Genomic DNA, 27,749 nt, shown 5'->3' with positions numbered 1-27,749 from the left:
CGTTCATTTTTCCAGAGTCGGCCTGAGGCGGATTTCCCCCGCCCCCGCCACAATGCTCCTTTGCTCTCGCTATTCCTGGAAGGCCAGAAAAATCCATGGTGGATGTTGGACTCCGTAACAGCCCACTAGGACCCAAGAACTAGGTATTCGGGTAGAGGGATTCGATGTGCACATTTATAGTTTGGTAAGAATGTTCCGGGTTTTTTTAAACTTAATTCACAGGCATAATAAGGAAGTTCGGTTTAAGAAGAACCCACATGCTATATAAATAGACCCACGGCTTAGGAGCACTGAAAGCAGGCTGGAGTGATCTACACCCTGGCTTCTGTAAGCACCTAGTGTTCACCAAGGTCGAACACGCTGGTTCCTTTTCCCATTTAGCAGCGCACCCTCAAGATTCAAGAGTTCATTGTCGTTCTTCTGGATCCACGGCTGCCTCAATTCGCTTGCACCGCATTACGGAGTGTTGGGCCGATAACCGAACTGTACGTTCCTGGAGGGCTGGAGCGCCTCCCGTGTTCACCGGAGAAGCCAGTAGATATTGAATCACGGGCGAGTTGATTTTGCTTAATTGTGGTTGACAGTACCTGTGGTTTCCTCATTTACGAAGCAACAGCATTGAAGGGCCTGATTGATTGGGAGCACAGCGCCTCCCACTCCCTTTTCCCCGGCAGACACACACTCAGCCGCCACCTCCGAGAGAACTCTGCGTGAAGGCGAATCCCTCGGGAGGGGAAAAGAAGCCGCTTCTCATTATTCAGCAAATGGCCGGCGCGCCGCCAGCAGCGAGAGATTCAGCTTGGTTGGTTCGCTGTCGAACGCTCTGCTGAGCTTAACTAGCCTTAAATCCTCTTGCTTCCCCCTCAGGCCCGTCTGCCTGCCTTTGCCTGCGTCGTCGGCCCCATCGCCTCCACCTTCCCTCCCGCCACCAGATTGGTCCGGGAGTTTAAGCACTCGCAAATAGAGACGGTTTTAACTGAGGCGGGAGGGGGAGGCAACACGGAATGATTGTCGCTTCTTGAAAAGCACTTAAGCTGAAGGCCCCTTGCTCCTGATGGGGAAGCCCGGTTTTACGCCAATTCTCCGTATCGAAATTACCTGCATCATTGGGGGGAGGGGGAGAGAAAGGTTGCAGATGAATCTTTGGCTGCCCTCTCCCATTGGAACGCTCCATTATTTGTTTGAAAATAATCCCTAATATTTGTGTATTTAAATCCAGGAGCGCATCAGCCTTAAATATCAGAAACGGAACCACATGGTAACCTGCAAGCCACTGAATAGGGAATCTTTTCCTGGTTTAATATGAAATCTGTAGCTTCTACCTTAAAAGAGCAAATCAAAGAGAATTTTCCTATTACTCCTTTAATTTTCTCTCACATCCACGCTTGTCTTCTCAAGAAGTGGTCACTCCATTAAACTCTGCCAGAACTCTTAAAGTATCTAAGTAGATATAAACCTGATTGGGGTGACAGTGGCTACTCATAGCCTTAAACAGGGGGAGGGTCTCTTCTGTGACTTAGGATGGAACTCCAGCCTCTTGTCTTACAATGGGCTTCCATTTTAGTAGTTAGTGTGCTGAGCCTTGCTAAAGCAGCCTCAATAGGCGACCTGAACAGTCTGCCTTTTTTATAAACTAGAAGTGACAGCCCCTGGACAACAGGACCGGGCCTGGAGCAGAGCTCAGACTTTGCAAGTAAAACTTTATGGTGCAGCATAAGATTTCTTCTCTCTCTGTGTTAAAATCAGCCCTCGGCATCCCCAAGAGTCTCAGCAAAGCCATTTTTGCCATGTTGAAGTCAGCCTCACAGGGGGGAGGGGAATGAGATTGGGCAGAGTAGCAACATTGCAGATGGGCGGCTATGAAGTTTTTGTTGCTGTTTAGAGCCTTAATTACTGGCTCTTGATCCCTGGGACTAGGACTCAATACTGCCAAGGTTAAAACGCCCAGAACAGCTTTGAGCACATGTGAGCAAGTTGGCAGAGGCGCAAATGAGGTTTGCCTCCAAGCACGATAACAAGTGACTAATACATTGCATATCATTGAAAGAAAATTATTTTCCTCTAATTTGCATTAGCTCTTTTTCCTTAAGACCAAACTAAAAAACCAACGGCAATCCACTATCAGAGGCAGCAGCGTAATCCTGGGGAAATAATTAAAATGCTGGGTGACTTTTAAGAGAATTGTGGAAACACAGACAAGATTTGCCAATATTTTGGTGAGCCAGTTATGCTTATCTTGCACCTTTGCTCCAAGACAAAGGTAGTGTCACAATATTCCTAAAAAAAATGGCAGACCTCATTTTAAAATCCAATTTATTGCTCTGAACTGCTGGAGGGATCTTCTACCAAAAACGCTTTTTGCAAGGAAGCCAGAGGCTAACACATAAGCTATGACAGTTATAAATTCTATGTACAAATGTGAGTCCCACTTAAACAATTAACAACTCTTGCCCAATAAAAGATTCAAATTGCAAGCCAAATGAAATTTGTTTGAAAAGACTGATTCTACAAGCCAAAATAAAATGCTATTATTCATATGATTTATCTTTTTGGTCCCACGTGTGCTTTTCAGAAGTAAGCTTCCTTGATTTCAGTGAAGTTTATTTCCTGCAGAGGCACTATTAGGTGTGCAGCCCCAAAGCCTATTCCGTTAATTTCAAGCTCTTTAAGAGCAATTAACTCAGTTAAAAACAGGTTTCCTGTTAATTCAAATCTCCATCATTTTTGCATTTCCCACATCTGTAATTCAAATGCAGAGCCACCTAGGGAAGCCAGAATAGAGGTTCAGTGAAATATGAGTTTCCTTTTAATCACATTCAGTTACTTTTGACATTGTGGCCCCTTACAAGTCATTGCCATATATACAAAGGTAGCATCTTTTATTTAAATATTGTTATAAAGTCTCTCATTTATATAAGAGAGATTTCAATGTCATGAACATCACAAAAAATTCTTCCCTCTCCCCATACTATGGTTTCAGACATAAGAGAAATAAGGCAAGTAAATGCACGTGCACAAGGCTTCCAAAGTAAGGTCCCAAGTAATACATATGGCAAGAGTTCTTGGATTTTAATGCTGGAAGAAATAGTACTTCCTCTTCAAGCACCAAGGCAAGAAGTACCGCATACTGTCTAAAGTAGGGCTGTCAAAATTCCGGCCCATGGGCCGGATGTGTCATGGCCACACCCACGCCTGGTTTAGCAAAGGGGGGGAAAGTCCGGATATGTCATGACATGCCTTGATGATGTGAGTTTCACACCTCTGATCTAAAGATATGCATTCACTTGTAGTGTGATATCTCTTCCAGTTGAGATAATTGTATAACCTATGAATTTGTTATAGGACCATGGTTTTGAAAGCTATAGATCTAAAACTTCTACAATATGCCAAGACACCTACTTCTAATAGAATTTAGCCTTACTGGCTGCAGACATACTACTATGACATCATAAACAAATTCAGCTTTATTCAGTATTTCACCTCCAGTGAAACAGAACCCACTACCATGAGAGAGTTTTTACTTACTGCCAAATACCTCTCACCGTTAATAGTTCCTCCAACATTTAATCAAAATTTGCTTCCCTAAAAGATCCTTATTTATACAATTTTATCCTCTAGAACATCAGAAGAACAACTAATATTTGTGTAACAAATGTTTAAAGACTACTGTACATCAAGCCTCTCCTTATTCAGGTTAACAAACAGCTTTTTCAACCACTTTTTAACTTGAATACCATAACCACCCCTATCCATCCTGCTCTCAACCTGATTCAGTTTTACTGTCTCCATAAAAATATTATGCCTGCAACTAAATATTTTTTTTCACTACATATAAGCAAGGAATAGATCTGCATTGAGAGAGGTTCCCAAATGGGACCTAATTAATTCCAATTACAAAAAGGAATGAAACTATTCCAATTTGCTCAGCTGCCATTGGACCAAAGCTAAGAGTTTTTTGTTCATGTGCAATCAAAGGGTCATTCTAGACAACAAACTTCAGTCTTACTGAGTCAAAGCAAAGTGTAGCTTGGAATAAAGCAAAATGGAATACTTTTACATTTTTCTTAAGCATATACTTATGTGAAATATAGTATTGATTCTGAAAAGAATATATGTAATGATACAGAATGTTAATCAAAGTTTAATATAGGCAGGATAGATTTGAAGAATTGCATTTCTACAATAGTTATATATTATGGAGGAGTAAGTTAGTGGGCTCAAAAAAGACATACAATTATATTGTTGGGCATCAAATTGTATTTCAGTCAAAATCTTTTTCAGATTTATACTTCACATCATTGTCATCCTTACAAAACCATTTCTCAGATAAGGTTTTACTTCATATTTTATCAAGACAGAAAGAAGTGAGGTTTACTGGCATGGCCAGATTTTAAGGCCCTATTCTAAAATAAAAAAGTCTTCTTTGGGTCAATCTGGACTCCTGGTGGCTTTGTGACAAATGTGTGTGGTATTCCTGGCAAAAGCATAGAAGCGGCATACAATTGCCTTCTTCTAGTATGATTTGGGACCCCTCAGTCTTACTCCAACAGTGGAACTGCCTGCTAATCTCCCATCCAGGTAGTAGTCAGGCCCAATCCTCTTAGCTTCCAAGTCCAGAGAAAGAAAGCCAGGTGTAATTGTAATGCACTGTCATTTAGCTACTTTGTGCAGGCCCTTTAAAATATTATAGAAAAGCCTAAAATGTTGATCAAATCACCTGGTAAACCTTAGATCAGACAGAAAAGGCACAAATAATGAAAACTGATAAGATGAAGGAATGCATGTGGTAAATGGTTTGCTAGTTTTCACATGATTCCAAGGCTATTAGTTCCAAAGCTGGCACCAGAGTAAAATGCAAGCTGTGAGTTAATTTTCTTTTTCTGCTTCAGTCTTGCTCTAAAAACAATAGTTAGGTTCTCAATTCATCCAGGCAGGACCAAGTCTATGCTTTAATTTGGAGTATAGTGCAAACCGATCCTCTGCATATTTACTTTACTGAATTTAGCAAAACATTCTCCCTTGTAAATGTAGCTAAGTTTGAATCTGGTTTATAACAAATTACCAACAGCATTTTTCTCTTACTAAAATGATTGAAAATAATTATCAAATAAACATGTTGTAAAAAGTTTGGAGGAAACTAGCAAATCTTACTGGGAATAAGAGTTTTATCAAAATCTCTACTATTTTTACTTCAACAATTTTTCGTAAAAAAAATTACAAATAGGTTACATTGGAGGAAATCATGTGAACTTTACAAAATGAAGTCTTACCCTTTATATATTTATATTAATAAAAATGAATAATTGTACACCAAAGTGTTTTTAGTAGCACATTATGAATGCTATTGTGAAACTGGTTCTATTGTAGCATAAAATAGTGAGAATAGCAACCTATTTTATTTCAGAACTTCATAATTTAATATTTAAAAACCATGCAAGATAATTAGATAAATACTGCAAAAATGTTCTATCCTTATTGTGCACTCATGTATTTCTGTTTGGAATTCTTATCTTGTACATACACACAAACATTATGCATTGATTTCTTGGTTCCTTCATTTTTGTAAGGCTTAATACAGTAATTTTCTTCCATGAAAGTTAGGCAATTTTGATTGTCTGAGGAAGTTTCATCCCACTATGAACAAAAGTGATGCTTAAATGTGGACTTCCCAATCACCCTCCACAATCAGACTAAATACTTAAGAATTTATTCAATAGAATCATTGCCTTAGACCCAGGCCTCTTGGTTGAGTTTTACTCTTGGTGTTCTACTTTCAAGTAAAGGCCATTTATGTTTAACTTAAGGATATGTTTGAAGTTGGAGCTGGTTTATAACAGGCTCTTGGCCTGGAATAAAAAAAACCCTTAATCCTGCAAGAATATAGAAATTTACTTTTAGCTGGTTTTCATACATCAATTTCTCCCTTAATACACCCATTTAAGCAGAGTCAGATGAGATTTTTTTAATGTTCTTTGTTGTTATTTATACAAGATACTTCATTTGATGTGGCAATTAATTCCCTGATATGTGAATTAGTAAGAGCTAGTTGCTCTGGCATCTGCTGCTAAATAAAGAAACTGGCGATCCAGGATTTCCAGGACTGAATCCTGCTTATAGGGACTAGAACAGAAGAGAAAAGTTTTTTTTTCTCCAGCCAATTTGCAGAGAAAATACCCATCTACCTACCTCTTGAATGAAGGTAGGCAGACATTTACACTTTTTCTGATCAAATGTATTTAATGGAGTTGTGAAAAACAGTATGCAAAGTATTTTGCATAAAAGCTTGTGGATCTCTGGATGACCGTGGACATCAACTTCCATGTTTCCCATTGGCCCATTCACACTGAAGTTCAGCAATTTGGGGAATAGATCCCTAATCCATAACTTTCATCATAGACTTTGTATATGGGAACAAGCCCTTAAGATACGTTTGCCTCCTCAGCCATGGTGTATTTTAAGATGGGTAATATTCCCCTGGCATTTTTAATCTCTGGCATCCACTAAGGGCCAGAGACTCTTATTTTCTCAAGTTTTCCTTTTAATATTTTCAGATTGTTTTGTTGTCTTACATATTATATGTAAGTATCATGTAATCTCATGTATGACTTAGGTTTTATATTATTGAAAAGTCACTAGACAGTTTTAGAAATCTTAAAAATTGAAACTGAGTTACATAAAAAGCAAATTTTATTAATTGGATATAATTTTATTATGAATTATTTGTAAAGTGAAAAAATAAGATCTTACAGATTCTAGTTCAAGCATTTATACAGGTTATACAGGATAAAGAATAATCCCAAAGGGGGCTAGTTAAGTTGTGTTTTGATTCCAGTCAGGAACTAGCCCACATTCTTAACTCTCCAATGGGCAAGAACAACTTTCAACTGGGGTTACTGTGGGTGATAATAATCTCTCAAGCAACAAAATCCCATTAGTTTGCCCAAGAACTCTTTATGTCTTATGTTTAATTGTAAGATCAAACAATTCCAGCACTACAGTCAAAAAGAACTCCGAGAATATAGGACTCACAAAACCTCTCAGTGGAATCAGTTTACACATTAAATTAATATTCCCCAGTGATGATATAAGCTAGGATGTATATGCATGTGTGAATCAATCTTCAGTTAAACTAAAACATGTTAATATGTAGATTTTTGTAAAATTAAGCAACATGTAGGTGCCCAATAACTTGCAGACAAAAATTTAAAATAATACAATGTAAGAAGACATTTCCCAATAATTTAAATAGTCTGTCCTAAAACACAGGTAACTGGGGAGTAAGGTTCACAGAATTCCTGTGCATTTTCTTCTCAACCTATTCTGCAAGTTTCTCAGGCAAAGAAGGGAGATGGTTTTTTTCTCCCTTCCCCCATCCCCGGATAAAAAGAAGAAAAAAACATCCCACCAAGACTTCCAAGGAACCTTTCAAATCTGTTGAGCCTGCCCTAAAGAAGCAGGAAGAGGACGCCGCCTTTGTCGGGTATGCTCTCTGCAAGAACCGGAACGAAGCTGTCGTCCCCTGCCGCCACCCCCCATTTAGCTTCCTCTCTCCCTCCTCCCTCTCGCCATAGTGAGAGCTTTGTGTAAAAGCCGAAGAGGCGCTGGCTGCTCGCGCTCCCAACAGCTGTCACATTATTTGCACTAGTTGTAAACAGCCTTCGCGCCCCCCCTTCTTTCGCCCGCCTCCCCATAGCACATAGTTAAATCCAGACTAACAATCCCCAGTTAGAGATCAAGCCAACAACAGCAGCATTGTGTCTGCCTCGGTCGCTTTAGCATCTCCTTTGCAGCTGGTTTACTCAAAACAAGGAGCCCCCTTTTCGTTTCTCGCCCGAAAACCTAAGGAGCTGTTTGTGTCAGCTGATCCATCATTCCATGAACCTTCCCTGTCAATCTAGGAGCGCTTTTTTTAAATAAAAAAATTAAAAGCTTTCCTTCCACGCAGAAGGCGACCGTCCGCCCACTCGCTCCGCCCGCGCTAGGACCTTTCCTCCCGGAAAAGCCCGGGCAGGTCTGCCATCCAGCCCGTCCCCGTCACGCCCAGCTGTGTTAGCCTCGTCTCTCCTGGGTTCAGTCTCAGCCAGACACACTGACAAGGTCGTACTCCGACCTCGGGGCCCCAAGAAGCCATAGGCTTTTTGTGCCGGATGAGACGTTTCACCGCTAGTGGCGGTTGCGAGCGGCAACCTGGGCGGAGGAGAGAATGAAGCAAGGAAGGAGAGCTGCGCTGCACAACCACTTCCCGCTTGGCCGCTGCTACTGGTCCTCAAGGCCCCCTCCGTTTACCCAGGCGATAAGACAGAGCTGAGACTCCCGAAGGGTTCAAGAAAGCTGCCAGGACGAGAAGGGCTTTTACCGCTGGCGGGCCCGGGTCCTAGCTGCGCATGAAGGAGGGATGAGGAAATCTTCGCCAAGGCCTCCCACTGTGGAGATCATGCGCCAATTCGGCGATCTTCCAGCTCAGTCGTTTGCCGGACTCCGCATAAAGCCGGTGGGCCAGAGCTGAGAAAAGAGGCCGCCCTCTGTGGACAAATTCATTTTCGAAAGAACTTTCCGTTCTCTTTAGACGGAGGGAACTGTTGATGTCACAGGACGTTTTCCCACTTAAAGGTGGTGAGCTGGAGTTAGCGAGTTGCAAAAATCCTGCTTTTGCTTCGTAAACCACGGGTTATGGCCTAGCACGGAAGAGTGAGCATAGCCTGAATACGGAGCAAAGGGGAAGAGTCGTTCACTCAGAATTCTGCCTGAAACAAGGTAGCTCCACCTTGCTAAACAAAGGGGCTGGGTTAATGAGCCTTAGTGGCCTTGGTTGTGCTGGCTGGGAATTCTACAGGCTGTGCTCCATTCTTGTTGCTAAGTTTGCCTAAGTATACTTCCTCTAAATTCTTAAGTGTGAAATCTCATGTAGTGTATACTTGAAAGAGTTCACTGGAGCCTTTTCTCCACTAAATCTAAGCTAGTCCCAGGCTCATGATTATTACTGCTAGCTTTATACTAATCTACCAACTGATATACCTAGTTCAACAATAGTAACCTAACCATAAGACCTAGGTCTCCTACTGGGCCACATTTTAAGTACCAGTATGAACTAGCTTAGCATGATGCAGTACAAAAGAAAAAAAAACCAATATAGTCTTTGCATCAACAGAGGATAGTAGGTCAGAGAAGTGATAGCACTATTCTATACTGCACTTCTGGAGCCAAGCTTGGAATACTGTGCCCAGTTCTGGTCACCACAATACAAAAAAGATCCTGGAAAGTACAGAGAAGAGCTATGATGAATGGTTAAGGTAACTAAGTGCATCTACATTCTAGGCTAATGAAGAGGAAGATTAGAGGTGACACAATAGCTCTCTTCCAGTATTTGAGGGGCAATCATAGAGAAGAAAGGGTTGATTTATTCTCCAAACAAAGCACCTGAAGGCAGAACAAGAAGCACGAGATGTAAACTTGTTAAAGAGAAATTCTATCTGAAATTAAGGAGAAATTTCCCGAAGGTGACAGCAATTAATGAATGGAACAGATGGCTTCCCAGAGTTGTGGGTGCTCCATTGTTGCAGATTTGCAAGCAAAGATTGGTCAGTCCCTTGTCTCGGCTCCTTCCTTGGGTAGTGGGTTGGACTAGAAGACTTCTAAGGTCCCTTCTAGCTCTATGATTGGGACTATAGCAACAGACGACATAAGATTTCTTATATCCATGGAGGATGGCCATAGTGGCCTGGATCAAACCAGGAGCATTCCATCTCACAAGGATGTTCTAAGCAGGATGGATTTTAACTGTAAAATTTATTCCCACTCCTTTTTTTGGTACACGGAAAAATAAAATTCATTTGCCAGACACGGAAAGTACAGAAGGGAGCACTACATAGATGCTGTTGGACACAAGTATCAGTTCAGCTAAGTCTGCCTTTTGTATGCAAAACTGCTCCATGCAGCATTTGCAGATTCAGTGCTGACATTTTCCTTGAGAAAATGGTCTTTTTCATTAGGCCATTTTAAAAATCTGTCTTTAAGTTGACTGTAATACATCTGGACTAGAAGAGAAGCCAGGTGCTAGAGCTAAGAAGCCAAGTCTCAAAGAGTACCTTTCAAGAGGCACCAACAGCTACAAAACTTAATTTCTGGCCCTAAATCCACATTGTGTAACTTCAGTATGCAAATTTAGTTATTTATAAGAAAAGGGTTAATTGTTGTGCATTTGCATTGGCAGCTCCAGAAGAACATACCAAAACTGTAAGTAGCCCTTCTAGGATTTTGTTTATATTCATGTGTTCTTTAAAAAGCCTATCAGCAATATGATAAGGGAAGCCACACATGGAAGCAAAAAAAAATGACTAAATTTTATACATGAATAAAGTTGTACTGAGCTACATGTACATAAAATGATTTCTAAGTTAAATACTACTGTGTAATATAGGATTATAATCAAAAAGTACCTTAGAAATAATTCATCAATCTTCCTCAACCTTGGTGACCCTTCCAACTAAAGTGTACTCTAACTGCCATAATCCCTGTTGCTGGTTATGAGAATGGATGCCCTACATATCTAGAGTACATCAGGTTGAATAAGACTACTCTAGTTGTTTCCATGTAACTGGTATAGCAGAAAAGACAGAATGCTACTATATTTATCTAGAAGTTAGATTTATTTTTGAGTAACTATACACAGGCTATTGATGTGCCCATAATGTCACACTTATCAATACCTATACAAACTTAGGGGACCTTCTTCAAAGCAATCAAAAATTCTGCTATATATCCTAGTGTCAGCAATGTCTCACTTCCCAAGGGGTCAAACTGGTGTGTTCAAGATAACTTACTTCCAGGCAAATACACACAAAAATCATGTGGCTAGCCATTTGAAATGGCATTGGATGACTTGAGGCAAGCATCTCTAATCCAATTAACAGGAAAAATAAAATAGTTTCTAATTCCCACCTGTAGGCTTTCTAACTAACAGGCTGCATTTATCTCAAATTTCTAGCCAAATTCTCCAGTAAGAGAGTCCAAGTATTCAAGCAATTGAGCCTCCTGTGGCATAAAGTCATAACCATTGTCTCAACCAAGCTGGCAAATACCTCTACTATGGAGGTTTTATGTGAGTAATAAAAAAAAACCCAACTTTTGCTAAGTCAGCAAAGACCACAACACATTCTTTTAAGATGGAATAGCAATTAATGCCTTGCAAACCTCTTTGAGCACAAAGAATTTAGAGAAAGAGAAAGGAGGGGATGGAAGGAGGGACAGGCAGGCAGGCAGGCAGACAGAGTATTCGTGTATTTCTGGGTTGTTGCCCACCACCACCACCAAGAACTAAGTGTAGCTTCAATCAAATGCTCACTTTTTCCCTTTGGAGCTCAGTAGGAAACCTGAGCTCACAAGTTTATACCTGCCCCCATGAGTCTCCCACTCTCCAAGTTATCAACAATCTGTATATAAAAAGGTATATTGCCTGATTAAAAAAGAACCAAATCTGATTGGGAATATATTCTTGCTAAAATATTTTTTTAAAAAAAACAACCTTGAAATAGCTGCACTAGGCAGAATTTCTTGAGGTTCTTGCTTCTCTGAATGACTAAACCAGTATTTCAAATCAGACCCAGCTCCTTCATAATTTTGGTCATTTGAAAAGAAGCTGTCTCTTAAAGCAATCCCCAGCTATGCTTCCTTATAAGAAGCCTCTTTAAGCACAGTACTTATCAATATTACAATCAGATACTCCTAGGTTGGGGTAGTCAACATTGTATAACATCTGGAATCAGAAAGGCATAGGATCTATGAGAAATACATACAATTTGCTCCACTCAGATCAATCCCCCATCATTAGATTAACTGAATGAATTGGTCATCTGCTTTTGCCCACAATACAAGTGGCATTGACCCAAACATGATTCAATCTATATATATAAAAGCAAAATACCACTCACGCATCATCACAAAATCTCCAGAACCGTAAAGCTACGAGCTTGAAATTTGGCACGTATGTTCCTCTTGGCTTCTGGGTGCTCACTAAGAAAGGATTTTTCAAAATAACCATCAGAGCATTAATATTTGTATATTATTATTAACACGCTCTGATGCTAAGGAGTTCTACTCCCCCTCCCCACCTGAAAAGAAATCTGTTCTAAATGCAAAACACAAGCAGAGGAGTGTCAGTTTTAGTTTCACAGCACCTAGCAGCTTTAGTACAGAACACTTGAGCTAAGCCACACCCAGGCTCCTTGTTGTCTCCTTGCTCACACAGCCTTCAACTCTCTCTCACACTGACAGGATGCTAGCCAGGTAAATACTGATGGATTCTGGTAGGCAAGAGGAAGATTTTTTCCCCCTTATTTTCGAGCTACTCCTATATAGCACTCAAAGCAAAGCCAGCAAGATTGACCAAGCAATGTTTTGTTCCTTTAAGAGCACGTCCACTGTGTATCCAGAAATTATTAGGAAGGAACTGGCAGGAAGGGATGCAGGTTCTTGGGTAAGACCAAGTGGAACCTGCAGCCACTCAATGCACTGTGCCAGAGGAAAACGAGATCAAGATCACAGGAACCACATCTCGCGACTGAAAGAGGAGATGGAGACAGTCACTTCCTGCTCTGACGATTTCTGAACTTGAAGGATGCCGAGCCAGACCTTATAACTCCTCTCAGTCTTTTGTTTTGCTGTTTTAATGTGTTTCCAAATCTTAACAATCCCTAGTTCAACATAATTTCAGCCCTAAGCTCACTGAAAGCACTAAGGAACCTCAGACTTGAAATACAAAGCTTTGCCAGTTATTTAAGCACATTTAAGCTCCTACATTTGGTTTTTCATTGCAACTATAGATTCTGCAATTCGAGTGAGCTTAATCACCCAATTGTGACTTTAAAATTAGCCATTTACTCTTAATGTTTCCAAATCTTACTTTAAAAAATATATTTCACTGTAAACTTCTATATTTTTGAAATACTCTGTTCCCCTGGTTCTCTACCAAACACATTTTATTACTTTTCTTTTGACTATTTTCCCTTCCAACTTTCTAAACATTAGATAGTAGAGTTTAAAAGTAAGTCCTGAGTTTTTTGAGGCATATATATTTTCAACTATGGACACAGACAATTTAAATTACAAAAAATCAAACTAGAATAAATTATACTTATTTTTAAATACAAGGTTACCAGCTCATCTTTACATTTGGACAAGGCACTTGTGCTTAACTAAGTTTAAGCTGATTTTCTGGCAACACTGAGCTAATGCATGTCAGCCAAGCTGATAAACAGCACATTACACTATAGTGTAATGTACTTTGTGATCCAGTGTTATCGTGCAAATACAGCCACTATTCCTGCCAAAGATTAGAAAGAATTCCAAACATCTAAGGAATTATTAAATAGCAGTATCAGGGAAAGAAAGATGAAAATGTATTTTTAAAAAATAATTTGTCCTAATCAGGAATATATAACAATTGAACTCCAAATCAAAATGCAAGAACAGTTACTCAGAAGCAAATGTCTAAAAACATAAAAGTAATCCAGCATATATTGGTGCACTGGGAATGGTGGGGTGGGGGAGTGCAATTCAATGTATTTTGACTGGGAAGTCTTCCTGAGGTTAATGAGTTGTCTTCAGTTCACTGACATACAACTTTATATAGCAAAAATGCAAAAGAAGATATTATGAGAAATATTATGGAGTATATATCTATGATCTAATCTATACATTGTACTCAATTGTGATTTGCTTACCTCTGATATGTTTAATCAAGAATATGCCATTGTATTGGCTTATCATTTGCAATATCATAAAAAATGATAAGCCAAAGTAGAACTCCATTGTAGCTTAGCATATTATATGAACCTAGCCTAAAGAAGTTCACCATGGAAGATATTTAACAAATATCCATCTCTGATTTTGGATGCAAGAGGGAGAGGTAAATTTCTGGGATGTTATCAAACCAAGCATTATTTCGGTTTTATTTTTTGTTGGTTTTTAATGTTATTACTTGTGTCATTTTATAGCTATTCAATTTCATGTTTATACTTACATTAAAATGGACCATCTTTGATGATGAAGTGTTACCAAAAAAGTTTACATTAAAATGAAATGCTTGAGCTACTTTAGCAAGTTCATCCCATTCCACAAGCTCTTATGAGGATCTAGGTGTATTTCTTACCAGAAGTTGGAAAGAGATTTCTAATCTCTAAAATTGTAAGCGATCATGCAATCCAAAGAATATAACTTTATTATTAGCTTCATAAAGGACATTGTTACAATAATTACAAAGATACACTTCTGCCGGCATGCAAGAAGTCACCCAGAAGAGCCCCAATGCTGATGCATGCATGCCTCCTGCCCTACAGCTGTTGGTTTTTAATGTTATTACTTGTGTCATTTTATAGCTATTCAATTTCATGTTCATACTTACATTAAAATGGACCATCTTTGATGATGAAGTGTTACCAAAAAAGCTGATTGTTGGGTATCTGGCATGCATGCGGAGGGGGTGCACAGGGGGATTGCATGCACATGGGCAGAGACGCATGGGGGGATTGCACATGCATGTGCAGAGATGCGTGGCTCATGGGGCATCGCACTCAGATATGCGCAGCACATGCAGGGTGTTGTGCATGCATGCACAGGGGGCATGGGGGGTGCACATTGCCTTCTAGGTGTTGGTTTGCGAGTGCATGCGAGTGCAATTTTCTGCACAGGAGCCCCAAAAGGTTAGCCACCACTGGTATAGTGCAATATTAATGCAATATCAGGGGTTTTCAATTCAATTGTATAGAATGCGAAGGATGTGTGTTTGCGTTTTATTTTTATAATTATAATGTACACTGAAGATGGCATTTAATTTCATTGTATGAGGTGCAATGACAATAAAGTAAACTAAACTTTTAAAAATGTATTAAATTAGAAGTCTCTTCCAATGTTTTGGTAAGAAGCTTATACCAACTTAGGACAGTCAGACAAGGCTTGCTGCAGAAAATGTGCTGCTGGTAACAGTCTAGCATGATTTTTGCAATGAGAAGTCCTATCTTGTCAAGCATTTCTTTGTATGTTTATTAAATGGATAGAAATAATCAGGTATAAAGATTATATGCTATTTGACAGACTTACGCACCAATGACTCTCTAAATAAACTTAACAATCATCAGATGAAAAGATAAGTATTTTGTAGGATTAATAGTTGATGAAATCTTAGCCAGGAGGTAAACATTATTCTCAGATGAAAATAGTATTAGATGGGGCTATTTAAAATATTCATAATTTATATGAAGCCCAGTATAAATGATACTGTAACCATCTACCTTATCTATCATGCTATGTTAAATTCTAATAATCAGTGAAGAAAACCTGAAGAACCTGTGTGCACAAATAGGCAACAAAATGGCAAATAGAATTCATTGTAAATCAATAAACTTTACAAATAAAACAGAATAAAAATTCTAATTGCATATAATGAAGTCAATCTGACAATCAACCAGGAAAGAGGATCATAGCAAACAATTCAATGATGAAACCAAGTCAGCATGTGGAAAATCACTTTGATTTCGTATATACAATTTGTGATTTCACTTTATTTTGAAAATGATATATAAGTATGATCACATCATGTCAGCATATGGGTACTATCTAAACTGGCTAGCACATTGTATAACAATACCATTCTATGGAGCTTCACTCCTGCTGTTACCAGTTGATCCACTTTCCTACCATTCATAAGTACAGCATCATTCTCAAGAGAATCCTCCATTAATAGTTTTATTTTTCAGAAGTTTCAATTGCATAGGATTTTAATTGTGTGAAAACCATTATTCTGAAATGTGTAAAGCTTTTTTGCCATATTTCATAAGACATGTAGTTAATGTGTAGAAGCAACTTGTTTAAATTGCTTTTTAAAAGATTCTACTAAACACCAGATGCTTGAGAAGCCGGAAGCCCTAAAAATCTCTTTCTAGATTTTTTTCAGGGCAACAATCTGTTGATTTCCAGGAAAAAGGAGATTTTATGAAATTTGAGTCCTGAGTCTGCACATCAGAGATTAAGCTATAATCTTGATACAAGTACTATATGTAATATCTCACTTTTGTACTGATGTAGAATATTCAAATTCTAATTGTCTCCATATTTTTTGTTTGTGCAATGTGAAGGAAAAAACACTACAGATAGTCTTCGCTAACGACAGTTCATTTAGCGACAGTTAGAAGGCGCTGAAAAAAGTGACACAATCATTTTTCACACTTACAACCATTGCAGCATTCCCATGGTTACGTAATCAAAATTCAGATGCTAGGCAACTGACTCATATTTATGACTGCTGCAATGGCCTGAGCCCATGTGATCACCTTTTATGACATTCTGGCAAGCAAAGTCAATGAGGAATCCAGATTCACTTAACAACCATGTTAACTTAACAATTGCAGTAATTCACTTAACAACTGTGGCAATAAAGGTCATAAAATGGGAGAAAGTGCACTTAACTGTCTCATTTAGCAAGAAATTTTTGGGGGTCAATCATGTTCGTAAATCAAGGACTATCTGTATTTCCATAAATCTAGGTCAAATACTTTCAATAACTTCAGGGTTACCTATTTAGATTACTGTAAGTAATCATGTTTTTTAAAACACACATTTCTTAGAATGAAGCTGTTCTTCCTAACAGTCTCCTAGAATTTTTATTGAACTTACTTCTAAGGAAGCAAACATTAGGTCGCAGGTTCAGCTTATTTCCAAAAAAGCATATTTCTCTCTAGACTCTCATTACAGGAGGTGCTCAACTTACAGATGTAAATGAATATGTCTATTACAGTTCTAAATAATGGTGGTTATTAAGGGAGGCACCCATGTGATTGCTTTGCTTAATGATCACAATCTATGCTTTCCCCATTATGGTGGTTAAAAGACATTGCAGGTCGCTAAGCAGAGCACGGAGTGCCTCTGGGTGAGGAAGGCCTTGGAAATCTTGGGCAGGCCAATGTGAGCTGGGGAAGTGCTGCAGACTGACCTGGGCCTCCACTTCTCACCCCACTGGTCTTTGCAGGCCTTGGATCTGCTTACCACCTCACTGGATCTTACACCCTCATCTCCACCTCCTGTCATAGCTCAGTCACTTGTCTTTTTCATAGAACTTCTTTGGTAAGCAGCCAATCTGCCACATGGCCTTCTACACAGAGGTCAAATGGCTCTGTCCCAGAAGTGGACCCCAGTTTGAGAGCAAAATTGTGGCCATTTTGAAAGAAATCCTGGCCAACTTCCAGGATGGTGCCACATAACCTCCATATTGTATAGGAAGGCTGAGGTACGGATCAGCCAGCTCTCCTTCCCAGGTACAATCAGGAAGGGCATGAGACAGAAAATCTAAGGAAAAGGTAAGTGACCAAGCCATTATGGGTGATAGAGAGGAGGGTATGGAACGCAACAGGGTGGAAAGCAGGCGCAAGGTGGAGCAGGATCGGGGTGGGGGGGAGAGATAGTGGAAACTGCTGTGTCCCTGTAGTCAGTCCTAAGGGTGGGCAGATTGCCAAATGTTTAGATTTTTTGTGATTATGGGGTGCTGTATCAGGAATAACTTTGGACAAGGGTCGTAAGTCATTTTCCTCAGCATTTTAATTACCAATGATCATTGATGAACAATGATGAACTACCTGTATACAATTTATTTAACGACATGGTGTAGTCTAATGCAGCAGTCCCCAACCTTTCCAGCTTGATGGCCTGGAGAGAAGGGAGTGGGGATGGTTTTGTGTGAGTGGCAGGCACATGCAAGCATGCACAGCTCCGTTTGCACAAACAGTGGGTGCACCGTGCATGCTGCTCACACAGTTGGAGCTGTGTGCGTGAGTACGAGTGCCTGCCGTTGATGCAAGTGGAACTGTACGTGCACACATGCTAACCCACCCGTTGTGTTGGGCACATTGTCTAATGAAAAACACAACTTTTTTTTAACTTTCAAGAACGTCTAAAAACTAAATCTAAAACTGTTCAATTGCAATTGTATTTCTCTTTGAGAAATTGATTTTATTCCTAATCACTGGAGTTGTGCCCTAGTTAAACATCTGTTTCTTTTGAAATAAATGTAGATAGGTACTGCCTTACTGAAATGCTACAGTCTGATGGTCTCTTGGTGCAGTTAAACCCACAGTGTAACTACAAGTTAGTGTTAGTACTGAAAACTGAAGACCAGCAGATTGAGTCAACAAGTCTTTTATTCATTTGTACCTCAACATTAAATCTAGTTTAATTTAGCTTGCACTATTTAATTTTAGCAGATTTCCCTCTTTTTTGGCATGCAAATCAATATGGCAATTGCCATCTAAAAGCTTACCAAGCTCAACGTCAATGTAAATTGATCATTGTCCAACTTCTACAAAATATCAGGAGCTTGTGGATTATGCTAAGAACTGTCTTGCATATCACAAAATTATATTTCATGCTGTTGAAGAATCATCTTCTATGCAACCTTTTCCCAGCACATTGAGTCACGTGGATATAATGGACAAAATTTTGTTATGTATTTCGATATATTGTAAGCATAAAAACCAAGAAATAAGATATTATCCTTGTATTATCCTTGCATTCAATACTTTATATATTTAAGGTAAAAAATCTTCTATATAAGTTTCTCTGTGATTATAATTTTATAATTTTTTAAAAAGGAAGGAAAGTTTACAAAAAATGCTTTGGGTACCAAGCTATACATGCGGGGGAGGGAACTTCTTCGAGAGAATGTAATTTTCAGAGGGGGAGGGAATGCCCTACAAGCTGGTGGCCTGTTTGCTTTCTGCTGGTAGGTCTGCTCATCCTTTAAGACAGGCACTGTACATGCCAGAGGAACCCTTGTGAAACATTCATTAACTTCTGCCTAAAAGGAGCCCTTCCATAGCTTGCTAAAGATTCAGGACTAAGCGAATGAGATTCAAGAAGAAATTCTCACTTATTGGCCTTGCCTGCTGGAAGGATAGGAGAATTAAATTAAGTCAGAACTGCTTGAGGATATAGGAAAACCCCACCCACCCCCATCTGCAAATGAGGCCTCTGCTCAATATTCTAAGATAGAGAAGATCCTTGCATTCAGTCTCCACAGCCATCCATTGATACAGCAAAAGGATGTTAATCAGGCTCTCCTGAAGGAATATGCTTGATCTATTTAAGTGGTTAGACTGCTGAAGGGGGTGGATTGGGAAGAAAAATGTACATTCTTTTTTTCTTTCCCTATGCACATTCACTGAAGGTGAACGTGCGAATGTGTGCATTGCTATTGTGTAGCCTGTCTGGAAAGGAAAGACGGAACATGAAGTGGCTTAGACTGGAGATACATAGCTGTGGTATAAATCAAATTAGCAGTCAAATTAGAATATCAGTTCCTGAAGGATTGTGGTATATAAATCTAATCCAGAAAATCCCCACAACCTAGCTTCCAAAATGAAGAAATTAATGACCAACTAGGCAAAATCTCATATTACTTAGGAACAGTGTAGGTGGTCTTGGGCAAACTGCTTAACACAATTCTCACAGAATTTTAAAAATGTTCTTGAAATCAACTCTTAACAAAGGGCAATGAGGGTCCTTTTTGAGGGCATAACCCTACAAGGTACACAGAAACAGGATTTACACATTGGACTAAATTGGGATATTTGCTCAGACTGAAGAAGCTATTTAGATAACCAGCTAAATGTTTTGAACTAACAAGAGGTCCAGTTGCCATGACTCAACTTTCAGACAAGTCTACCTGGATGACTGAGAATCTTCATTAACATATTGGACTAAATCATGCCATGCATTCACAAATAAACACAGTTCACTGGCATCCCATAATTTTAAGATATAACACCCAGGGGTGGGATTCAAAATTTTTAACAACCGGTTCTGTAGGCGTGGCTTAGGTGGTGGGCATGGCTTGGTGGTCATGTGACTGGGTGAGCATGGCTTGGTGGTCATGTTATTGGCTGGGTGTGGCCAACTCAATATCACTCACATCGAGGCACGCATCTCCTCACCTGGCCTCTCATGACTGTGGGGATCCTGCAACAGTCGTAAGTGTGAAAAATAGTCATAAGTCACTTTTTTCAGTGCCATTGTAACTTTGAATGGTCACTCCACACAAGCAAAGTACCAGCAAAGGAGGGGGAAAAACTCCAGAGAAGTTCCTGAGACAGGAAGTCTAGTCCTGCCAAGAATGTATCAAGGGTTAACGGAGAGGCAGTTTCTGTAAGCAACACCAGAATGTTTCCTTCCTGCCTTCCTTACAGGATTAGGCCAGTAATTTCTTCTAACAACCGGTTCTCCAAACTGCTTAGAAGGTTAACAACCAGTTCTAGTGAATAGGTGCAAACTGGTAAAATCCCACCCCTGATAACACCCGGTCAGATACTAAAAGCATCTTATCTTTATTTGATTTGATTTGATTTGTCAATTGCTTACAAGATAATAGGTATAAGTATAAACATAGTTATGAATACATGGATACCTATAAGAAAAATAAAAGAAACAATAGGACAGGGACGGTAGGCACATTGGTGCATAAGTGAATCTCCAGGAACAATCCACAAGTCATCTGGAAGCAAGATTCATTAAACTCAGTGATATTATGACCATGTACACACAGTATGTTAAACTATAAAGTTGTAGCTTGGTGTGTTATAGCAACCCAGTCACTGGATTTGTAAACCATGGTTTATGATTCAGCATTGCAACCAACCCAGCCGGTTGTAATCTATATATATAAAAGTGAAATGCCATTCACGCATCTTATCAAAATCTCCAGAACCGCAAAGCCTACAAACTTGAAATTTGGCACGTATGTTCCCCTTGGCTTCTAGGTGCTCACTAACAAAGGATTTTTTCAAAATAACCATCAGAGCATTAATATTCATATATTATTATTAACTCACTCTGATGGTAAGGAGTTCTACTCCCCCTCCCCACTTGAAAAGAAATCTGTTTCAATTGCAAAACACAAGTAGAGGAGAGGAGTTTCAGTTTCAATTTTAGTTTCACAGCAGCAACCAGCTTTAGTACAGAACAGTTGAGCTAAGCCACACCACTCTTTGCTGTCTCCTTGCTTACACAGCAAATACTGTTTCAGTTTCCAGACTGCCTTCAACTCTCTTACACACTGACAGGACGCTAGCCAGATGAATACCGATGGATGCTGGTAGGCAGAGGCAGATTTTTCTCCCTTATTTTCCTCCCTAAATCTAAGCCCAATCACATAGTTTCATAGTGAAGCATGGGTATAGAGCTAGTTTATTAAATAAACCAAGGTTATGCATGACTTAGCAGCAGTATGATCTCAATCCATAGGCTCAAATTACAAAGCCCAGAGCACCCCTCCCCCCCCCAAAAAAAATCAGCTGAAATGAGTGTGTCCTATAAATCTTGCCACTGTTGCAACGTAAAGTAGGAACTCCATCAAAGAAAAATAAGTTTATGGTCTTTGTGTGGTCATTCTTTCCTTCCTTTTATTCCAGTTAATAAGCCTGAGTACAAGGTGAAAGCTTAGAAACTCTGTCCAGAACAGAATCAACGAACAGCCTAATGTTTGGTTAGATGACATAATGCACTACTTGTCGGTGGGGGGAGTTCCTGTATTCTTTACTTCATACACACACCCTTCTACTTCAGCACTGAGGTGTGTGCTTTAGGACTGATAAGTAATCTTACAAGACAAATTCATTTATTTGCCACCTTCATACCCCACCCTTCCTCTAAGCTCAGGCAAGAGCATAACACTGGTCTAATTTGTCCTCATTGCAGACAACTTTGCTGAAGTAGGTTAGAACACCCTTTTCCAAACTACTTGTGCTGGACTGAGAGATTAATTCAACCAGAAATTCTGAAAGGATCAATTATCTTGTTTCACATATATGGTGTATTTGTAGAAGAATTTGTTATTCTGTTTGATTTTAATGACTGACACAAAAACAGCTATTGGTAGGTACTATCTCTCAAATAATACTATTAAAATGGCTTTTGTCCACATCTTCTGATACAGATAATCCGTTCAACAATTGTGAATTCTAATTCTTCCATAGATGTGAAAGCCAGGTAGGTGATTTTGGGCCAGTCACTCTCTGTCAAGATGATGTTGTGAGGAAAATAGGAAGAGGAAGAAGTATTATGTTTGCCACTTTGAGTTATTTATAAAAATAATTATAAAAGTGCAAAAGATTTTAAAAAAAATCTTTTAAAATCACTCCAACATCATAGGCTCAGTGTTTCTTTTCAACCCTTCTGCTTTGGAAGAGGGAAGAGGGCCTAGGAAGCCTGCAGTAATGTCAACAGCTGGTTTTACATCAGAAGCAGAAAGGAGTGGGGGCAGGGAAGAGCTATTTTAGGCACAATAAAGTCACTGAACGTTCATAGTTCGCAACAGTCTGCTTAAGCCGCCACATTCTCTAGAGAAAAAACCATGTCAAGCGCCAAACAAATGCAAAGAACCAGGATTGAAGGAAAGGAACTAATCGAGCCTCCCAAAGAAGCAGGAGCTAACAGAACACAACTTTCAGACGCTCCCAACTCCTAAAGTCGATGGTACTTATTATGGCGGTCGCTGCCGTTTAAGATCGAGGCACTCGTAACTTTAGATAACTGCCACCCAAATGCTAGTATTTTATTCCCGCGCTTCAGAGCTAGAAGTCTTCCTTGGCGTCTTTGCATCGACACCTATTAATTTCCATAAGGGCGCTTAACCTAGGCTTCAGTGCGACTTTGGGGGATGAAGACACAAAGTGTGACGTTTCAATAATTTGAAATCGGACTCTTTCTCGTGCACCCGCCACTCTCGCCTTTCTCCTAGGTGTATGTACTTAGGTAGCAGACACCCAGAGAATTTTGAAAAGATTCCCGAGATCCCTCCTTCCACTACCCTGCAGCAAACACGTTCAAGAACTGCTTGCAGCAGGGGAGCAACCGAGACTCATCTGTTTGGTTGATTACAGCCCTAAAACAGAGGACTTGTAATTTCAGTTCTCGCTTCAGACCTCGGGCTTGATTTCCAGGGGCTCACTTATCTGGGGGAGGGGGAAGAGGCTCTGTAAGCTTTATTTGTCCTCGTCCCTATTAGCTATGCAGCCAATCTATCATTTCCGGTGGTGCTTCCATCTAATTACCGATGTATTTAGATGTGACGTGCAAAGAACTGCCTGCTTGGCTCTGCGTGGACTCATCGGGAATCTTTCCAGAGAGGGCTGAGCGCCGGGAGTCTGAGCTCCAGACAAAGAGAGAGAAAAAAAAGCTGATCCGCGCTGCAGGGCAAATCAAAAGCAAATCAGCTTTCCCCGGGGCTGAGAAAGGGTCTACGACCCGAGGCTGGGCGGGCGGGGGAGGTTCATCGGAAAGGCTGAGCGTTTGTATTCCTCCGAGAGTTGCTTGACGTTATGGTAGTGTCCTCGTTCCCCCTTCCCCAATCTCAGAAAATAAAGCATAAACCGAGACGTGCTCGCAAAGTCAGAACCACTATTTACCCTGTGAGTCTGCAGGCAAGTCTAAAGGGCCTCAAGGCAGCGGAGGCCGAGTTTATGCTGGGTTGGTCCGTTTGTATGAAACATAAAGAAGTCAGCCAACCCAGCCCAGCAGTGTGAAACAAAGTCAGTCCTGACCTACGCGTTTCCCTACTTTCCAAACCCCACCCACCACCGCCGTTGAAGAAGGAAACTGGATTCTGCTCCGAAGGTTGTTTGCCGAGAGATCTTTGCCCAGAGAGCTCCTCTCTCTGCCTGAGCTTTGTCCTTTTATGTCAGGCGCGCGTGCGCTCTCTCTCTCTCTCTCTCTCTCTCTCTCTCTCTCTCCCCTCCTCCTGGGGAAAAACGATCTGTCGTTCTCCAGCTTGATCCTTCTTCTACGTCTGACTAGTCTAGTGTTCCTCGGTATTTGTCTGGCTCTGCACTACCAGGACATGGGGTTAAGCGGGCTCAGCGGAGTTCCCAAACATGAGGAAACTTTTGGAAACGGAAAGCTCTGGCACTCGCCTTGAAAAGGAGGTTACAAAATTATATTCACGAGGCATTTAGATCACAAGGGTGAGCAAGAAGGGTTCACTATGACCTGCCCTAAAGAAAGCAACCACCGACTAACCTGGTCTATTCCTTTAACGCACACAATCTGAGTTAAGGCCCTGACCCGTGAAGGGTTAACACCACCCATTCTCAAGCACCGAATAACGTGCTGACCTTTTCCTCTGCGTTTCCCCCACACTCCCTTTTCAGGCTCCGTTTTTTTTCGCTCGGAAGGAGTCTGAACGACTGTCTAGACCGATCTATCATAGGCGGCCGAAACAATCCCGGGGAAAATCATCTCTCCAACCCCCACCCCCCAGTCGATTGTTTCTACCTCACCTTCGAGAAAGGAGGACGGTAAAGAAATTGTCTGTCCTACCAGTCCCAAAGACCATTCAGAATGCTTAGAAAATGTCCACCTTCGTGCCGGACAAATGGGATTTTGCCTGCTTTTTTAAACAGTCGCCAGAAACGCACCACTCCTTTCTGTTCTTATTCTGTAACCGAACGGGGAGAAGGTTGGGCTCATTCAAATATAAAGCAAATGATTGGAGTGAGGAAAGAATAGATTAGAATCTAGGCCTCCCAGGCATCCCCAAATTTAAACCGTGACTCAAAGGCATTCATTTTCACAGATTCATGGGCTCAACCATTCTTATTTCGAAACAAGGTAGTTTCCATGGTGTGAACTAGATGGCAAGCTCTGCCATGGGTGGGCAACCTACACTCTTTGTCAAGGATAGTTTGGAGAAACGCACAACTACTAATTCTGAAAACTCTGAGTTTAAGCCCAGCTCGAGAGAGAGTGGGGGAGGAAAAAGACTTACCACTTTCTTTACAGCCCTCTTAAGATCAAGTAAGGGTTTTGTTCCCTTGTTCGCACGAAAACAAACCGACCACCATCCAGGGAAACACATACATGACTTGTAAAAGTGGGTTGAAGGAGAGTCCTCAGAATAAGCGCAATTCTCTTTAGTCTAGAGCAGTTCCACTGCTTTGCTATAAGGGAAATGGTTTGAAAATTACTATCCCTATCTTGAGGATATCGCATCGCGAGACAAGCCTGTTGGTGCGACTACAGTATTTCCAAAACAAAGTTGCTACCGACAGCAAGCGAACAAATGACAAATAGTGGTTAGAAATGGGGCTTAACAGCATGAAAATAGGCGCATGAAGGAAAGGGTGCCAAGGATGAATACCTAATGCCCTCGGACATCTGGTTTGACCTGTAGGCTCTGTCCCCAATGCCCTAGAGAAGGATATAAGGGCGTTTGGTGTCTTCTCGTGTAAGGGGGGAGGGGGAGAGGTGAAATCCCGCTTCTTATCTTGGTCGGCAAATAGACTTCGAGGGGCCCCGCTCAGGGAGCCCTTCCCTTGTGCCTCCTTCACAAGGAGCTTCGAGCAGGCAAAAGTTCAGAAAACCTTGACAGGTTTGGACTCGGCCCAGGTCGTCCTTCCGTCAGCGTCCTTTTCAGAGAAAGGAAACACAAAGCCCCAGGCTTCCTCGGAACAGACGGAAACCCCAAAGGAGGATCGTTAGAAGAATAATGCGGAAACAGACTCCTGGGCGATCGCCATTAAAATAAAACGCTTATTTCGCCAAAAGCCTACTGCGGTGGTAGGGCATTCCTCTCGACCCAGCCCTTTTTCCGGAGCCGCCGACGTACCCTGCCCTTGTGAGTTTGAGATGCAGCCAGCATGGAAGGCGAGCGAAAGATCTCCCCAGAAGCTGGGCGAGACGCAAAGGAGCTACGTGCCTCAGACACGGTGCTCTGGCATCCCTGGAGTCGACGGGGAAGCGGGGAGGGGGATTGCAAACAATCTTGCTGGCCCCTTTCTCTGGCCTGGGGACTACCAGACAACTTTTTAACCTACCCGTGGCTATATGGAAGTTTCGACGGACCCGCGAGATTCCCAACTGTTATATTGGGCCCCACGCTCTTCACACATTCTTTGAACCGGAATACTATCACTGGAATATCTCCTGCCCACCCCGCCAAATCAAGTCTCCAATGGCCTCAAAAACACCGGTGAAAAAAACAGTCACTGCCCCCAAAGGCTTTCTCAAAGAGTCCCTAGGAAAATAAGCACACCCACTGAGATACAGAAGTCTTTTTCGTCAGGTACGCGCAGCTCTTCAGTTCCCGGCACGTATCTGTTTTACTCCGCTGCTCAGCGATCCATAAGAACTAACCAAGAGTCTTTCCAACAATACCTCCCGGGGCCCTGAGCTTTCTTGATCGAGCTCTGAGCGTGTTTTCCCCTCCACCCACTCCCCTTTTTCCCCCGGGAGCCAGAGGTGGGGCTTTTACAGGCCTTTCCAAATCGGAAAGATAAAAGAGACCGAGACGCTGTAAACTCTCCCTCCCTGTTCTTTCCTGCTGGAGCAGACAGACCGCAAGCGGTAGGTTCTCTTTTCTCGACTCCTCTTGGCCCCCCACCCCCACCGCACTGCTTCACAGCCCAACTGCTTCCAAAGTTCTAGCCAGCCCGCACTACATAACCGTCCCCGGAGTACCCCACCCGCAATTCTCAGCCGGGGAATATCTGGCTGTGACCGCTGGATTTGTTAATCTCTCTGTCCTCTCTGTTCCGCCTTCCTCCTGGGATTCCGGGTCCTTTCAAATTGAAATAAATTCTGGCAACAATCCCAGCCCTAGAAAGGCAAGCTTCAAGCAAGGCACGCGCTGTCCCCCCCGCTTTCTCGTGCGCACCTTAACACGCATCCCAGCCACACCTGGTGCAGAAGGAAAAAGAACGCCTAGCCTCGATCTGTAGCACAAGCCGAGAAGTCTAAGCGAGGAGGCAGATTCTTCGGACGAGTCAGGCTTGGGATCCCTCGGGTGCGTGGCCCGCCGCGGCGTTTCCGCGAAGCGCGAGGAGCATTGAATGGGAAGATCACTGACCTTAGTCTCCGCTCCAGAGACGCTGCCGGGTACACCGAGTCCAGCGCTGCCGTCGCCTGTCCCTTTTCGAGCGAGCCGCGTCCGTTTTCTAGATGAGCGAGAAAAGTTTGACGACCTCGGAGGCGAGAGGCCGGAGTTGCCCCTGAGACTGACAAACTGGCCCCGGCTCAACTAGCCAGAGGCAGGTGGGGTCGGGTGGGCGGAGAGAGAGGCCGAATGCCAGCGTTTCCCTCGGCTTAGTTCAACAGCCCGCCGGGCTCTCGCCGGTTACTCTCCGGCTCCGCTTTAGTAACGCCATGTTGCTGCTGTGGCTTCTCGGGACTGATCTTGACGGCGCCTACAGGCTCCTTTCCCCCGCCCTTCGGAGAGCCCGTGTCCTGGCGGCGGCTGTGAGTGTGTGTGGCTGGGCTGGCTCTGGGGATTTAATCTCTGGCTCTGGGAAAGCCGTTCTTCCTCACCTTGCCGCTGGGAGACCGGGCTCCGTCTGCTGCACGCTGCCTCCGCTCCCTGCACGGCCTCCTGCTCCTCCTCCCCGCCCCCTTCTCTCCTCCCCCCGCGGGCTTAGCACTCCGGGAGCCGCCGCCAGCAGAAGCAGAAGCAATGCCGCCGCCACCGCCGTGCTCTCCCAGCGATTCTTTCCCCTCACTTCCGAGTGCCTTGGTTTTTTTCTTGTTCCAAGGCTTTATCTTCTTAATTGATTCCTCCTCCACTTCTCTCCCCCCCGCCCTCCGTTTCCTGGCTTTTCGTTCTTTCTCTCTCGGCTGATCTGGTCTCAGCAAGCCCCCCTTTCCACACGCCCTGCTTGCCTCTTCGCCTGAGGGCGTCCTGAGGAGACTCCGCTCTCCTTTTGACCAAGAGAGGTTGAAAAGGA

General features: G+C 41.9%; 1 protein-coding gene across 6 annotated transcripts in view; it reads right to left on the bottom strand.

Annotated features, from left to right (window-relative positions):
• BCOR (BCL6 corepressor) overlaps positions 1 to 27,410 on the bottom strand; it is a 94,523-nt gene extending 67,113 nt beyond the window's left edge. For 3 of the 6 annotated variants that reach the window (XM_087937742.1, XM_087937743.1, XM_087937747.1), the window contains exon 1: positions 26,879 to 27,390. The gene's annotated coding sequence lies outside the window, so the exon portion shown is untranslated. Of the gene's footprint in view, positions 1 to 26,878 lie in introns of all 6 variants that reach the window. The other 3 variants (XM_087937740.1, XM_087937744.1, XM_087937738.1) reach the window with 3 other exon arrangements.
• Between the last annotated feature and the right edge of the window lie 339 nt (positions 27,411 to 27,749).

Source organism: Pseudonaja textilis, chromosome 7 (genome assembly GCF_049901715.1).
Source record: "Pseudonaja textilis isolate UNSWEBS1 chromosome 7, rPseTex1.2, whole genome shotgun sequence".
NCBI classification, from domain to species: domain Eukaryota; kingdom Metazoa; phylum Chordata; class Lepidosauria; order Squamata; family Elapidae; genus Pseudonaja; species Pseudonaja textilis.
Note: the sequence above shows the minus strand (reverse complement) of the source record. Positions and strands in the feature narration are given on the sequence as shown.